The sequence below is a fragment of the Oncorhynchus masou genome, chromosome 29 (assembly GCF_036934945.1).
Source record: "Oncorhynchus masou masou isolate Uvic2021 chromosome 29, UVic_Omas_1.1, whole genome shotgun sequence".
Taxonomy (NCBI): domain Eukaryota; kingdom Metazoa; phylum Chordata; class Actinopteri; order Salmoniformes; family Salmonidae; genus Oncorhynchus; species Oncorhynchus masou.
The window spans coordinates 101,639,135-101,656,180 of record NC_088240.1 but is presented as its reverse complement, the minus strand read 5'-3'; the positions used below and the strand labels follow the sequence as shown (position 1 = coordinate 101,656,180).

The following is a 17,046-nucleotide window of genomic DNA, read 5'->3' as shown; positions in this document are numbered from 1 at the left end:
AAATCTTCACCGTGGTAACCTCTCCTGGACCTGTAACAGAAGTGTAAATCATCACCGTGATAACCTAACCCCAGGCTCCTGGTCCTGTAACAGAGGTGTAAATCATCACCGTGGTAACCTCTCCTGGACCTGTAACAGAGGTGTAAATCATCACTGTGATAACCTCTCCTGGTCCTGTAACAGAGGTGTAAATCATCACTGTGATAACCTCTCCTGGTCCTGTAACAGAGGTGTAAATCATCACTGTGATAACCTCTCCTGGACCTGTAACAGAGGTGTAAATCATCACCGTGGTAACCTTCCTGGTCCTGTAACAGAGGTGTTAATCATCACCGTGATAACCTCTCCTGGTCCTGTAACAGAGGTGTAAATCATCACTGTGATAACCTCTCCTGGTCCTGTAACAGAGGTGTAAATCATCACCGTGATAACCTCTCCTGGTCCTGTAACAGAGGTGTAAATCATCACCGTGATAGCCTCTCCTGGTACTGTAACAGAGGGGTAAATCATCACCGTGATAACCTAACCCCAGGCTCCTGGTCCTGTAACAGAGGTGTAAATCATTACCATGGTAACCTCTCCTGGTCTTGTAACAGAGGTGTAAATCATCACCGTGATAACCTCTCCTGGTCCTGTAACAGAGGTGTAAATCATCACCGTGGTAACCTCTCCTGGACCTGTAACAGAGGTGTAAATCATCGCTGTGATAACCTAACCCCAGGCTCCTGGCCCTGTAACAGAGGTGTAAATCATCACCGTGATAACCTCTCCTGGTCCTGTAACAGAGGTGTAAATCATCACCTTGGTAACCTCTCCTGGTCCTGTAACAGAGGTGTAAATCATCACCGTGGTAACCTCTCCTGGACCTGTAACAGAGGTGTAAATCATCACCGTGATAACCTCTCCTGGTCCTGTAACAGAGGTGTAAATCATCACCGTGGTAACATCTCCTGGTCCTGTAACAGAGGTGTAAATCATCACCGTGAAAACCTCTCCCGGTCCTGTAACAGAGTTGTAAATCATCACAGTGATAACCTCTCCTGGACCTGTAACAGAGGTGTAAATCATCACGTGGTAACCTCTCCTGGTCCTGTAACAGAGGTGTAAATCATCACCGTGATAACCTCTCCCGGTCCTGTAACAGAGGTGTAAATAATCACCGTGATAACCTCTCCTGGTCCTGTAACAGAGGTGTAAATCATCACAGTGATAACCTCTCCTGGTCCTGTAACAGAGGTGTAAATCATCACCGTGATAACCTCTCCTGGTCCTGTAACAGAGGTGTAAATAATCACCGTGATAACCTCTCCTGGTCCTGTAACAGAGGTGTAAATCATCACCATGGTAACCTCTCCTGGACCTGTAACAGAGGTGTAAATCATCACCATGATAACCTAACCCCAGGCTCCTGGTCCTGTAACAGAGGTGTAAATCATCACCGTGGTAACCTCTCCTGGTCCTGTAACAGAGGTGTAAATCATCACCGTGATAACCTCTCCTGGACCTGTAACAGAGGTGTAAATCATCACGTGGTAACCTCTCCTGGTCCTGTAACAGAGGTGTAAATCATCACCGTGATAACCTCTCCCGGTCCTGTAACAGAGGTGTAAATCATCACCGTGGTAACCTCTCCTGGACCTGTAACAGAGGTGTAAATCATCACCGTGATAACCTCTCCCGGTCCTGTAACAGAGGTGTAAATAATCACCGTGGTAACATCTCCTTGTCCTGTAACAGAGGTGTAAATCATCACCGTGAAAACCTCTCCCGGTCCTGTAACAGAGTTGTAAATCATCATCGTGATAACCTAACCCCAGGCTCCTGGTCCTGTAACAGAGGTGTAAATCATCACCGTGGTAACCTCTCCTGGTCCTGTAACAGAGGTGTAAATCATCACCGTGATAACCTCTCCCGGTCCTGTAACAGAGTTGTAAATCATCACAGTGATAACCTCTCCTGGACCTGTAACAGAGGTGTAAATCATCACCGTGATAACCTCTCCTGGTCCTGTAACAGAGGTGTAAATCATCACCGTGGTAACCTCTCCTGGTCCTATAACAGAGGTGTAAATCATCACCGTGATAACCTCTCCTGGACCTGTAACAGAGGTGTAAATAATCACAGTGATAACCTCTCCTGGACCTGTAACAGAGGTGTAAATCATCACCATCGTAACCTCTCCTGGTCCTGTAACAGAGGTGTAAATCTTCACCGTGGTAACCTCTCCTGGACCTGTAACAGAAGTGTAAATCATCACCGTGATAACCTAACCCCAGGCTCCTGGTCCTGTAACAGAGGTGTAAATCATCACCGTGGTAACCTCTCCTGGACCTGTAACAGAGGTGTAAATCATCACTGTGATAACCTCTCCTGGTCCTGTAACAGAGGTGTAAATCATCACTGTGATAACCTCTCCTGGTCCTGTAACAGAGGTGTAAATCATCACTGTGATAACCTCTCCTGGACCTGTAACAGAGGTGTAAATCATCACCGTGGTAACCTTCCTGGTCCTGTAACAGAGGTGTTAATCATCACCGTGATAACCTCTCCTGGTCCTGTAACAGAGGTGTAAATCATCACTGTGATAACCTCTCCTGGTCCTGTAACAGAGGTGTAAATCATCACCGTGATAACCTCTCCTGGTCCTGTAACAGAGGTGTAAATCATCACCGTGATAGCCTCTCCTGGTACTGTAACAGAGGGGTAAATCATCACCGTGATAACCTAACCCCAGGCTCCTGGTCCTGTAACAGAGGTGTAAATCATTACCATGGTAACCTCTCCTGGTCTTGTAACAGAGGTGTAAATCATCACCGTGATAACCTCTCCTGGTCCTGTAACAGAGGTGTAAATCATCACCGTGGTAACCTCTCCTGGACCTGTAACAGAGGTGTAAATCATCGCTGTGATAACCTAACCCCAGGCTCCTGGCCCTGTAACAGAGGTGTAAATCATCACCGTGATAACCTCTCCTGGTCCTGTAACAGAGGTGTAAATCATCACCTTGGTAACCTCTCCTGGTCCTGTAACAGAGGTGTAAATCATCACCGTGGTAACCTCTCCTGGACCTGTAACAGAGGTGTAAATCATCACCGTGATAACCTCTCCTGGTCCTGTAACAGAGGTGTAAATCATCACCGTGGTAACATCTCCTGGTCCTGTAACAGAGGTGTAAATCATCACCGTGAAAACCTCTCCCGGTCCTGTAACAGAGTTGTAAATCATCACAGTGATAACCTCTCCTGGACCTGTAACAGAGGTGTAAATCATCACGTGGTAACCTCTCCTGGTCCTGTAACAGAGGTGTAAATCATCACCGTGATAACCTCTCCCGGTCCTGTAACAGAGGTGTAAATAATCACCGTGATAACCTCTCCTGGTCCTGTAACAGAGGTGTAAATCATCACAGTGATAACCTCTCCTGGTCCTGTAACAGAGGTGTAAATCATCACCGTGATAACCTCTCCTGGTCCTGTAACAGAGGTGTAAATAATCACCGTGATAACCTCTCCTGGTCCTGTAACAGAGGTGTAAATCATCACCATGGTAACCTCTCCTGGACCTGTAACAGAGGTGTAAATCATCACCATGATAACCTAACCCCAGGCTCCTGGTCCTGTAACAGAGGTGTAAATCATCACCGTGGTAACCTCTCCTGGTCCTGTAACAGAGGTGTAAATCATCACCGTGATAACCTCTCCTGGACCTGTAACAGAGGTGTAAATCATCACGTGGTAACCTCTCCTGGTCCTGTAACAGAGGTGTAAATCATCACCGTGATAACCTCTCCCGGTCCTGTAACAGAGGTGTAAATCATCACCGTGATAACCTCTCCTGGTCCTGTAACAGAGGTGTAAATCATCACAGTGATAACCTCTCCTGGACCTGTAACAGAGGTGTAAATCATCACCGTGATAACCTCTCCTGGTCCTGTAACAGAGGTGTAAATCATCACCGTGGTAACCTCTCCTGGTCCTGTAACAGAGGTGTAAATCATCACCGTGATAACCTAACCCCAGGCTCCTGGTCCTGTAACAGAGGTGTAAATCATCACCGTGGTAACCTCTCCTGGACCTGTATCAGAGGTGTACATCATCACCGTGGTAACCTCTCCTGGTCCTGTAACAGAGGTGTAAATCATCACCGTGGTAACCTCTCCTGGTCCTGTAACAGAGGGGTAAATCATCACCGTGGTAACCTCTCCTGGTCCTGTAACATAGGGGTAAATCATCACCGTGGTAACCTCTCCTGGTCCTGTAACAGAGGGGTAAATCATCACCATGATAACCTCTCCTGGTCCTGTAACAGAGGGGTAAATCATCACCGTGGTAACCTCTCCTGGTCCTGTAACAGAGGTGTAAATCATCACCGTGGTAACCTCTCCTGGTCCTGTAACAGAGGTGTAAATAATCACCGTGGTAACCTCTCCTGGTCCTGTAACAGAGGGGTAAATCATCACCGTGGTAACCTCTCCTGGTCCTGTAACAGAGGGGTAAATCATCACCGTGATAACCTCTCCTGGTCCTGTAACAGAGGTGTAAATCATCACCGTGGTAACCTCTCCTGGTCCTGTAACAGAGGTGTAAATCATCACCGATGTAACCTCCCCTGGTCCTGTAAGAGAGGTGTAAATCATCACTGTGGTAACCTCTCCTGGTCCTGTAACAGAGGGGTAAATCATCACCGTGGTAACCTCTCCTGGTCCTGTAACAGAGGGGTAAATCATCACCGTGGTAACCTCTCCTGGTCCTGTAACAGAGGGGTTAAATCATCACCGTGGTAACCTCTCCTGGTCCTGTAACAGAGGTGTAAATCATCACCGTGGTAACCCCTTCTGGTCCTGTAACAGAGGTGTAAATCATCACCGTGGTAACCCCTTCTGGTCCTGTAACAGAGGGGTAAATCATCACCGTGGTAGCCTAGCCTCAGGCTAGAAATGTAGATCTAGCTACTCAGCTCTGTTATCACCAGGTGGATATTCAGCACTTCATATGCTAACATGAATGTCGGTGTGTCCGTGTATTTCATTCATTAATGTGTTGTGAGGACAGTTAAATGGTTCCTGTACATACATCTTTAATTCCACTACTAGACTCTGGGCTCTCTCTCTGTCTGACATTGTTTCAATGAGGAGCGTAGTGGAGCAGTTTAATAGAGAAAGCAGCTCTACTCACTACAGCATGTTAATTGAAGCATTGAGAGTGAAATTGTTTTTTTAAACTATTATCTCACTGTGTATCTGCTGAATGGATCTGGCTGACAATTGGAGCTATAATTGTACATCACAGCAGATATTGAGATGAAAAGCAAGATGGCGCCCTATCACACACACTCTCTGCCAATCCAATCAAAATGGGTTCATGTCAGTGTGAAAAACCCATTTGTGTTCAAAAACAAAACATTTCCCATTTTGTAATGGGCTAAATCACTGGGTTATCGGCAGCCATGCACAGCCAGACCTCATGAAGAGGCTCCTACACCCAGGGCTCATAGAGGGCGCACACTGCCATTGAATGGGGGAAGGGGGAGTCAAAAGGGTTCCTTTTAAAGTGGAAGAAGCCATTTTGAGGGATGATTTGGATTCAAATCTTCAGGGACTAACCCCTTGACATAAAGTCATAGTGTATTGGAGTTTTAGCCCTAAATTCATACATCAATTATTTACCGTCAACGCAGATTGTATAAGTGTAGGAAATTACTAGGGATGGTATTTTCTCTCAGGCAGAAAGAATGTGATACAACGGATACACCCCACCTAATGTGTATGCCCACTGTCCACCCAGCAGAATTATTTATGCATTAGAAAACAGTGTGCCGGGACCAGAAGAGGCAGACACATTATTTGAACCCTTTCATAACACACATCAATATTTAATGTGAAATAAATAAAGGATGTTGGTGTTGTTTGGAGGACAGATGTAGCTGATCGCTCGGCTGGCTACGGGGAGCACGGGGATGCTACACATACCCCTCAGTAAAACCCTCCATCTCTTTTTAATCATCCACTTAGTGCATTGTGGGTAGAGGAGCTGTCAAGGTGAGACGGCAGCTTCTTGGAGAGCAGAAGCCCCTAACCCTGGAACTGGAGCCTGAGCCGGATGGCTTTGTCTCTAAATGTGTTATTAAGCTATTGTTTCATTGGATAGCACCACTGTAGCCTGCCTGGGCGGATGTGACTGGAAACCTGTTATGACATTCAACTCTCAACTCTGTCTGCCTCTCTCATTCTGTCCAAGGTTGACCCCAGTCACATTGTTCAAAGAAACAGAACTGTCTATTTTATCATTAGCCTCCTGTATTTCTAGTCCTTCTACATTCTGACTGAGTGGAAGAAACACGAAAGGCTTTGTATTACAGCAAGACGTTGGTTCTTTAACATTTTATTCACTATTTAAACTGAGGGAAACTACATTCGCCCCAAACTGAAAGCGCCAACCACCGCATTTAACCATGGAAAGTTGACTGGGAATATGGCTGAATATAAACAGTGTAGATAATCAATCCGCGCATGGCAATCAAACAAGCAAAATGTCAGTATATAAAGACAAAGTGGAGTCGCGATTCAACGGCTAGTCACGAGACCTTTTTGGCAGGGTCTACAGACAATGATGGACTACAAAAGAAAAGCCAGCCTCATCGCGGACAATGTCGTCTTGCTACAGACACACTAAACACCTTCTTTGCCTGCTTTGATGATACAGTGCCACCGCCACGGGCCGCCACCAAGGACTGTGGGCTCTCCTTCACCGTGGCCAACGTGGGTAAGACTTTTAAACATGTTAACCCTAGCAAGGCTGCCGGTCCAGACGGCATCCCTAGCTGCGTCCTCAGAGCATGTGCAGACCAGCTGACTGGTGTGTTTACGGACATTTTCAATCTCTCCCTATCCCAGTCTGCTGTCTCCACATGCATCAAGATGGACATCATTGTTCCTGTTCTCAAGAATGCAAAGGTAACTGAACTAAATTACTATCGCCCATTAGCACACACTTCTGTCATCATGAAGTGCTTTGAGAGACTTGTCAAGGATCATATCACCTCCACCCTACCTGTCACCCAAGACACACTTCAATTTGCTTACCGCCCAAATAGGTCCACAGACGATGCAATCTCCATCACACTGCCCAATCCCATCTGGACAAGAGGAATACCTATGTAAGAATGCTGTTCGTTGTCAATAGCTCAGCATTCAACACCATAGTACCCTCCACGCTCATCATTAAGCTTGCAGCCCTGGGTCTCAACCCCGTCCTGTGCAATTGGGTCCTGGACTTCCTGACGGGCCACCCCCAGGTGGTGAAGGTAGGAAACAACATCTCCACTTTGCTGATCCTCAACACTGGGGCCCCACAAAGGTGCATGCTCAGCCCCTTCCTGTACTCAATCTAACTGCACTGTCCCATTTACAATAGCTATTACAATGAAAGAATACCATGCTATTGTTTGAGGACAATGCACAGTTACGAACAGGAAAATGCATTAATAAACTAGTCTTGATGAACAGAAATGCAATGGTTCATTGGATCAGTCGAAAACTTTGTAGATACACTGCTGCCATCTAGTGGCCAAAATCTAAAATGCGTCTGGGCTGGAATAATACCTTATGGTCTTTCTCTGGCATTTCAAAGATGATGGTACAAAAAATGTAATTGTATTATCTTTTACCAGATATAATGTGTTATATTCTCCAACATGAAATTTACATTTCCACAAACTTCAAAGTGTTTCTTTTCAAATGTTATCAAGAATATGCATACCCTTGCTTCAGGTCCTGAGCTACAGGCAGTTAGATTTGGGTATGTCATTTTAGGCGAATATTGAAAAAATTGTCCGATCCTTAAGAGGTTTTTAATGGAAGTGCCTCATGTTTTGAAAGCGCTGCGTTCCAATGCATCCCTATTGAGCAGTGAATGGGCTATCAACCAGATTACTTTTTCTTCCTATTCCCCAAGGTGTCTACAGCATTGTGACGTAGTTTTACGCATTTATGTTGAAGAATACCCGTAAGCAGCTACATTGCGCAAGTGGTCACCTGATGCTCCCAGAGTGATTCTCACATAAAATACAGAGGTAGCCATTACTCCAATCGGTCCTACTGAAAAACTAATTGGTGGATATATTATCGAATAGATATTTGAAAAACAACTTGAGGATTGACTATAAACAACGTTTGCCTGTTTCTGTCGATATTATGGAGCTAATTTGTAATATTTTTAGGTGTTTTCGGGACTGCAATTTCCGGGCGATTTCTCAGCCAAACATGAAGAACAAACGGCTATCTAACTGGGAGTGTTGTGAGTGAAAACATCCGAAGCTCATCAACGGTAAACGATTTAATTTGATTGCTTTTCTGATTTCCATGACCAAGTTACCTTGCAACCAAAACATGCGGACTCTCCTTCACTGCAGCCGAGGTGAGTAAAACATTTAAACATGTTAACCCTCGCAAGGCTGCAGGCCCAGACGGCATCCCCAGCCGCGCCCTCAGAGCATGCGCAGACCAGCTGGCTGGTGTGTTTACGGCCATATTCAATCAATCCCTATCCCAGTCTGCTGTTCCCACATGCTTCAAGAGGGCCACCATTGTTCCTGTTCCCAAGAAAGCTAAGGTAACTGAGCTAAACGACTACCGCCCCGTAGCACTCACTTCCGTCATCATGAAGTGCTTTGAGAGACTAGTCAAGGACCATATCACCTCCACCCTACCTGACACCCCAGACCCACTCCAATTTGCTTACCACCCAAATAGGTCCACAGACGATGCAATCTCAACCACACTGCACACTGCCCTAACCCATCTGGACAAGAGGAATACCTATGTGAGAATGCTGTTCATCGACTACAGCTCGGCATTTAACACCATAGTACCCTCCAAGCTCGTCATCAAGCTCGAGACCCTGGGTCTCGACCCCGCCCTGTGCAACTGGGTACTGGACTTCCTGACGGGCCGCCCCCAGGTGGTGAGGGTAGGCAACAACATCTCCACCCCGCTGATCCTCAACACTGGGGCCCCACAAGGGTGCGTTCTGATCCCTCTCCTGTACTCCCTGTTCACCCACGACTGCGTGGCCACGTACGCCTCCAACTCAATCATCAAGTTTGCGGACAACACAACAGTGGTAGGCTTGATTACCAACAACGACGAGACGGCCTACAGGGAGGAGGTGAGGGCCCTCGGAGTGTGGTGTCAGGAAAATAACCTCACACTCAACGTCAACAAAACTAAGGAGATGATTGTGGACTTCAGGAAACAGCAGAGGGAACACCCCCCTATCCACATCGATGGAACAGTAGTGGAGAGGGTAGGAAGTTTTAAGTTCCTCGGCATACACATCACAGACAAACTGAATTGGTCCACCCACACAGACAGCATCATGAAGAAGGCGCAGCAGCGCCTCTTCAACCTTAGGAGGCTGAAGAAATTTGGCTTGTCACCAAAAGCACCAAAAGATTTGATTTGATATTTCACCTGTGATTTTCATGAATAGGAATATTTTCTAGGAATGTTTATGTCCGTTGCGTTATGCTAATTAGTGTCAGTGGATGATTACGGTCCCTCATGCGGGATGGGGAGTCACTAGAGGCTAACAACATGACACTGGTGACAATGTAAGCGGATTACTCAACACTTTACACGTCTGCTACTACAGCGAGTGAAATTACTGCAACCCTTAACAAAGATCTGCAGTCAGTTTCAGAATGGGTGGCAAGAAATAAGTTTGTCCTAAATATTTCAAAATCTAAAAGCATTGTATTTAGGACAAGTCATTCACTAAATTAATAATCTGGAAATTGAGCAGGATGAGGTGACTAAAATGCTTGGAGTAACCCTGGATTGTAAACTGTCATGGTCAAAACATGTTGATACAACCGTAGCTAAGATGGGGAGAAGTCTGTCCATAATAAAGCACTGCTCTGCCTTCTTAACAACTCTATCAACAAGGCAGGTCGTACAGGCCCTTTTTTCTACCATCTTAACAACACTATCAACAAGGCAGGTCCTACAGGCCCTAGTTTCTACCTTCTTAACAACACTATCACCAAGGCAGGTCCTACAGGCCCAAGTTTCTACCTTCTTAACAACACTATCAAAAAGGCAGGTCCTACAGGCCCTAGTTTCTACCTTCTTAACAACACTATCACCAAGGCAGGTCCTACAGGCCCAAGTTTCTACCTTCTTAACAGCTCTATCAACAAGGCAGGTCCTACAGGCCCTGGTTTTGTCGCACCTGGACTACTGTTCAGTCATGTGGTCAGGTGCCACAAAGAAGACAGCACGGCTAGCCTTTAACCAACATTAATAATATGCATGTACATTTCTCATGGCTCAAAGTGGAGAAGACACTGACTTCACTACATCACTACTTGTTTTTGTAAGAAGTGTTGACAAGCTGAATGTACTGAGTCTGTTTAAACTGCACACATCTCAGACACCCCTACATACCCCACAAGACATGCTGCCAGTGGTCTGTTTAAACTACTAGCACACATCTCAGACACCCCTACATACCCCACAAGACATGCTGCCAGTGGTCTGTTTAAACTACTAGCACACATCTCAGACACCCATACATACCCCACAAGTCATGCCGCCAGTGGTCTCTTCACAATCCCAGACTATGGGAGGCGCACAGTACTACATAGAGCCAGGACTACATGGAACTCTATTCCACATCAGGTAACTGATACAAGCAGTAGAATCAGATTTTAAAAAACAGATAAAAATACACCTTCTAGAACAGAGGAGACTGTGACGACACACATACACATAGGCACATACACACACATATATATTATAACACAGGTACTATACACACATGTACACATGGATGTTGTATTGTAGAATGTGATAGTAGAGTAGGGTCCTGAGGGCACACACTTAATGTGTTGTGGAAAGTGTTGTGAATTGTAACGTCATTCAATATTTGTAACTGTATTTAATAAATCCTGTTAAGGCTATGCACAATACTGCCCCCTTTGGAGGAATTGCGTGCCCAGAGTAAACAGAAAACAAATCTGTCCAAAATTGCTAATATATGCATATAATTTACATTTAAGTCATTTAGCAGACGCTCTTATCCAGAGCGACTTACAAATTGGTGAATTCACCTTCTGACATCCAGTGGAACAGCCACTTTACAATAGTGCATCTAAATCATTTAAGGGGGGGTGAGAAGGATTACTTATCCTATCCTAGGTATTCCTTGAAGAGGTGGGGTTTCAGGTGTCTCCGGAAGGTGGTGATTGATATAATAATTATTATTGAATAGAAAACACTCTAAAGCTTCTAAAACCGTTCGAATTATGTCTGTATGTAAAGCAGAACTCACAGGGCAGCCATTCTCCCAAACTCTCTCTCTCATCAGGAAAGTTACCCCAACTTTGACGTCATCGCCCCCACCCTTCCCAAGCAGCTACGGATCTGGGAACAGTTTCTGTGTGTTCAGCGTGCTGTGTTCTTTCAATGGGGCGGGTATTGGAGAAAATCCCGCCAGCTTTGACCGGTTGGCGGGTAAAATAGTGACGTGTCACTGGAAAATATCTGTGCGTCCTGGCGCAATTGTATACAGCCTATTCTTTTGTTCCATTTCGTTTGAGAAGAGTTGCGTTCATTTGGTCGAATCGCCAATTGTTTTGTATGCTTAGAACATCCTAAAGCTTGATTCTGCATTTAGTTTGACCAGTTTAGTCGACATATAATATGTAATTTTGAAGTTTTGATGCGCAACTGTTCGTGACCAGCAGTAATTTTTGGTAGCATTTCAGCTGGAACTTGCAGCATATGCTAATACAAAGACACACGACTTGAAACCAAACGATGTTTTGGGTAAGTATGACTTCTTCCACTACATTCTGATCGAAGATCATCAAAGGTAAGGGAATATTTATGTTGTAATTTTGTGTTTCTGTTGACTCCAACGTAGCGGAGGATTATTGCTTACGTCTGAGCGCCGTCTCAGATTAGTGCCTAGTGAACGAATTCTGTAACGTTAAAAATAAATGTAACACAGCGGTTGCATTAAGAAGCAGTGTATCTTTCTAACTATATGTAGAACATGTATATTTAGTCAATGTTTATGATGTGTATTGCTCTTATCTGGCATTATCTGGCGAAGCTATCTATAATTTCTCCGGACATTTTTATAGCATTTTTTGAACATGGCTCAATGTAAACAGAGATTTATGGATATAAATTGCATATTATTGAAAAAAACATAAATGTACTGTGTAACATGTCCTATTACTGTTATCTGATGAAGATTTTCAAAAGGTTAGTGAATTATTTTTCTTTTAATCCTGCGTTTGTGATTGTGTTTTTTGCTTGACAATATGGCTACATATTGTATGTGTCCTCGTGGTGGTTTGATATACATATGTGCTATTTTTTCGCCGTAAAACATTTTAGAAATCTGACTCGCTGGGTAGATGAACAAGGTGTTTATCTTTCATTTGAGCTTTTGGACTTGTTAATGTGTGGAGGTTAAATATTTCTAAGAATATTTTTGCATTCTGTGCGCCATCTTTTGAGTTGAGCTTGGGTGGGGGGGTGCCCTTGGGGAACGTGCACCGTGATGTCATAACTTTGTTAATGTTGCTGGACCCCAGGAAGAGTAGCTGTTGCCCAGACAGTAGCTAATGGAGATCCTTAATAACTACAAAATACAAACTCAAACTCTTTGTACGTACGTATAAGTTATAGCCACATTCCAGCAGCATTATAATGACAGAAACAGAAGTCATGTTAAGCATGTAGCATGCAGCCACAGCTCATTATCATGTCCTCAACAAAACCTACATCTCCAGCAGGCGCTTTGTAAAAACCAATACGCCATATGGAAATAGTACTGTCAAACTGTCAGTGGTTAATACAGGCCCCGTTGGCTACATACAGTCGTGTTGGTGTTCTATCGGCCTGTTGGCTGTGGCTGGCAGCAGGCTGCCACTCTCAACCAGTCTCTGATGTTCCTTGGTGCACTCAGCCCAGCTCCATCCCCCGGCTCCAGCTCTCCAGCAGCCCCAGGTCTGGTGGGTCCACAGGGGACCAGTCATCAGATGATAATCCACTGGAATGGGAGGAAGCACTGAAATGTTCAAATTGCCACAAAGTGCATCTCATTCCATGAATTGGGACTGACGGAGAGGAGAGCCTGGTGTGGCTGTAGTAGCAGTAGCAGCAGAATTTATAGTAGCAGTATCGGTAGTAGTTATAGTAGTAGCAAGAGCAGCAGTAGTTTTAGTGAAGGGGAATAGTAACAGAATTAGCAGCCGTAGTTATATTAGCAATAACAGTAGAATCAGCAGTAGCAGTAGTAGTAGAATCAGCAGTAGTAGTAGTAGTGGTAGTAGTAGTAGCAGTACTTATAGTAGCAGTATCGGTAGTAGTTATAGTAGTAGCAAGAGCAGCAGTAGTTTTAGTGAAGGGGAATAGTAACAGAATTAGCAGCCATAGTTATATTAGCTGTAGAATCTGCAGTAGCAGTGGTAGTAGAATCAGCAGTAGTAGTAGTAGTGGTAGTAGTAGTAGCAGTACTTATAGTAGCAGTATCGGTAGTAGTTATAGTAGTAGCAAGAGCAGCAGTAGTTTTAGTGAAGGGGAATAGTAACAGAATTAGCAGCCATAGTTATATTAGCTGTAGCAGTAGAATCTGCAGTAGCAGTAGTAGTAGAATCAGCAGTAGTAGTAGTAGTGGTAGTAGTAGTAGCAGTACTTATAGTAGCAGTATCGGTAGTAGTTATAGTAGTAGCAAGAGCAGCAGTAGTTTTAGTGAAGGGGAATAGTAACAGAATTAGCAGCCGTAGTTATATTAGCAGTAGCAGTAGAATCTGCAGTAGCAGTAGTAGTAGAATCAGCAGTAGTAGTAGTAGTAGTGGTAGTAGTAGTAGCAGTACTTATAGTAGCAGTATCGGTAGTAGTTATAGTAGTAGCAAGAGCAGCAGTAGTTTTAGTGAAGGGGAATAGTAACAGAATTAGCAGCCATAGTTATATTAGCAGTAGCAGTAGAATCAGCAGTAGCAGTAGTAGTAGAATCAGCAGTAGTAGTAGTGGTAGTAGTAGTAGCAGTACTTATAGTAGCAGTATCGGTAGTAGTTATAGTAGTAGCAAGAGTAGCAGTAGTTTTAGTGAAGGGGAATAGTAACAGAATTAGCAGTCGTAGTTATATTAGCAGTAGCAGTAGAATCTGCAGTAGCAGTAGTAGTAGAATCAGCAGTAGTAGTAGTAGTGGTAGTAGTAGTAGCAGTACTTATAGTAGCAGTATCGGTAGTAGTTATAGCAGTAGCAAGAGCAGCAGTAGTTTTAGTGAAGGGGAATAGTAACAGAATTAGCAGCCATAGTTATATTAGCAGTAGCAGTAGATTCAGCAGTAGTAGTAGTAGTGGTAGTAGTAGTAGCAGTACTTATAGTAGCAGTATCGGTAGTAGTTATAGTAGTAGCAAGAGCAGCAGTAGTTTTAGTGAAGGGGAATAGTAACAGAATTAGCAGCCGTAGTTATATTAGCAGTAGCAGTAGAATCTGCAGTAGCAGTAGCAGTAGAATCAGCAGTAGTAGTAGTAGTGGTAGTAGTAGTAGCAGTACTTATAGTAGCAGTAGCAGTAGTCCGTATAGAAGAAGTGGCAGTAGCAGTACTTATAGTAGCAGCAGTAGTAGCAGTAGTAGAAGTAGAACCAGCAGTAGTAGCAGTGGTGGTAGTAGTACTAGCAGCAGCAGTAGTAGTAGTACTAGCAGTAGAACAAGCAGCAGTACTTATAGTAGCAGTAGCAGCAGTACTTATAGTAGCAGTAGCATTAGTCCGTATAGAAGTGGCAGTAGCAGTACTTATAGTAGCAGCAGTAGTAGCAGTAGTAGAAGTAGAACCAGCAGTAGTAGCAGTGGTGGTAGTAGTACTAGCAGCAGCAGTAGTAGTAGTACTAGCAGTAGAACAAGCAGCAGTACTTATAGTAGCAGTAGCAGCAGTGCTTATAGTAGCACTCGCACTTATTAGTAGCACTCGCACTAGCTGTAGCGGTAGCAGCAGTAGTACCAGCAGTAGTAGTAGAAGTACTAGCAGAAGCATCAGTAGTTATAGTAGCAGTACTAGCAGTATAAGTAGTAGTAGTAGTAGTACTTGCAGTGACAGCAGTAGTTATAAAAGCAGTAGCAGCAGTAGTACTACCAGTAGTAGTAGCAGTAGTACTAGTAGTACTAGCAGTAGCACTAGCTGTAGCGGTAGTACTAGCAGAAGCAGCAGTAGTTGTAGTACTGCAATAGTAGCAGTAGTAGTAGTAGTGCTAGCATTAGCAGCAGTTATAGTTGTACTGCCAGTAGCAGCAGTAGTAGTAGTAGTACTGCCAGTAGCAGCAGTAGTAGTACTAGCAGTAGCAGCAGTAGTAGTACTAGCAGTAGCAGCAGTAGTTATAGTACTGGCAAAAGTAGCAGTAGTAGTAGTAGTGCTAGCATTAGCAGCAGTTATAGTAGTACTGCCAGTAGCAGCAGTAGTAGTAGTAGTACTGCCAGTAGCAGCAGAAGTAGTACTAGCAGTAGCAGCAGTAGTAGTACTAGCAGTAGCAGCAGTAGTTATAGTAGCAGTAGTAGTACTTGCAGTAGTAGTGGTAGTAGTAGGTAGTAATACTAGCAGTAGCAGTACTTGCAGCAGTAGAGGTAGTACTAGCAGTAGCAGCAGTAGTTATAGTAGCAGTAGTAGGACCAGCAGTAGCATTACTAGCAGTAGTAGTAGTAGTAGTAGCAGTAGCACTTATAGTAGCAGTAGCAGCAATAGCAGCAGTAACAGAAGTGCTTATAGTATCAGCAGTAGCAGCAGTGCTTATAGTAGCAGTAGCAGCAGTACTTCTAATAGCAGCAGTAGCAGCAGTTATTATATTAGTAGTAGCAGCAGTAGTTATAGTAGTAGTATAAGAAATTAGTTTTGTAATTGTTAGTTTGATTACTTGTTGGTTATTACTGCATGGTCGGAACTGGAAGCACAAGCATTTCGCTACACTCGCATTAACATCTGCTAACCATGTGTATGTGACAAATAAAATTTGATTTGATAGTAGCAGCAGTAGCAGCAGTAGCAGCAGCAGTAGTAGAGGTAGCATCAGTACTTAGAGTAACATTAGCAACAGTACTTATAGTATCAGTAGCACCATTAGTTAGAGGTGGAAGCAGAAGAACTAGCAGCAGTAAAATAATAGTACTGTAAAATAATAGGGTCCTGTGTGGCTCAGTCGGTAGAGCATGGCGCTTGGAACGCCAAGCGTCGTGGGTTCGATTCCCGCTGGGACCACCCATATGTAAAAGTAGTGGCCCCAGCCGACTTGTAAGTCGCTTTGGACAAAAGCGTCTGCTAAATGGGATATATTTTATATATTAGTACTGGCAGTAGCAGCAGTAATTGTAGTAGCAGTAATACTAGTAGTAGTAGTAGTAGTACTAGCAGTAGTTGCAGTAGTTATAGTAGCAGTATTAGCAGTAGTACTAGAATTAGTAGCAGAAGTAGTACTACCAGTAGCAGTAGCAGCACTAGCACTAGCTGTAGCGGTAGCAGCAGTAGTACTAGCAGTAGTAGTAGTAGTAGTACTAGCAGTAGTTGCAGTAGTTATAGTAGCAGTATTAGCAGTAGTACAAGAATTAGTAGCAGAAGTAGTACTACCAGTAGTATTAGTAGCACTCGCACTAGCTGTAGCGGTAGCAGCAGTAGTACTAGCAGAAGCAGCAGTAGTTGTAGTACTGGCAATAGTAGCAGTAGCAGCAGTACTTCTAGTAGCAGCAGAAGCAGCAGTACTTGTAGTTGCAGGAGTAGCAGCAGCTCTTATATTAGTAGTAGCAGCAGTAGCAGTAGTAGTAGCAGTAGCAGCCGTACTTATAGTAGCAGTAGCAGCAGTAGTTATAGTACCTGCAGTAGCAGCAGTACTTATAGTAGTAGTAGCAGCAGTAGCAGCAGTAGTAGCAGCAGTAGTAGAGGTAGCAGCAGTACTTAAAGTAACATTAGCAACAGTACTTATAGTATCAGTAGCACCATTAGTTAGAGGTGGAAGCAGACGAACTAGCAGCAGTAAAATAATAGT

The 17,046-nt window shown here is 44.2% G+C and overlaps 1 non-coding gene across 1 annotated transcript; it reads left to right on the top strand.

Moving 5' to 3' along the window:
* Window positions 1-16,189: 16,189 nt before the first annotated feature.
* Window positions 16,190-16,265, top strand: trnap-ugg (transfer RNA proline (anticodon UGG)). The gene has a single exon. It is a non-coding gene; the product is annotated as a tRNA-Pro (tRNA).
* The last annotated feature ends 781 nt before the right edge of the window (window positions 16,266-17,046 follow it).